This window comes from Arachis duranensis, chromosome 4 (genome assembly GCF_000817695.3).
Source record: "Arachis duranensis cultivar V14167 chromosome 4, aradu.V14167.gnm2.J7QH, whole genome shotgun sequence".
Lineage (NCBI taxonomy): Eukaryota > Viridiplantae > Streptophyta > Magnoliopsida > Fabales > Fabaceae > Arachis > Arachis duranensis.
This window is the reverse complement of record NC_029775.3, coordinates 106,210,353-106,210,689: the sequence shown is the minus strand read 5'-3', so window position 1 is coordinate 106,210,689 and position 337 is coordinate 106,210,353. Positions and strand designations below refer to the sequence as shown.

The window sequence follows — 337 nt, the reverse complement described above, 5'->3', positions numbered from 1 at the left end:
TGAATAACTAAGTAATTTTAGACATAACAATGCAAATATATAATTATAATAATATTACTTGCATAAAATTATAAATATTAAGTTGAACATGGTTATTTTAAGTTATTGTTTCTAAGAGTAAGGGTAATAATATTTGTGCACAAATAAATAAAATTAATCATCCACTGTATATCATGTCTTACAAAGAGCTAGAGAGACATGTGAAAGGAAAAAAGAGAGATGTGTGGTGGATAATTCTTTTATTTGACAAAGGAGAATCTCTGTAAATATATTATAACACAATTCAGTAAAATCTTGATCCTGAAATTAGCTTATGTTAGACAGGCATTTTAATTGC

At 25.2% G+C, this 337-nt stretch overlaps 1 protein-coding gene across 2 annotated transcripts in view; it reads left to right on the top strand.

The window, feature by feature from the left end:
- LOC107485558 (uncharacterized) overlaps window positions 1-337 on the top strand; it is a 13,914-nt gene that overhangs the window by 9,481 nt on the left and 4,096 nt on the right. The window lies entirely within an intron of this gene.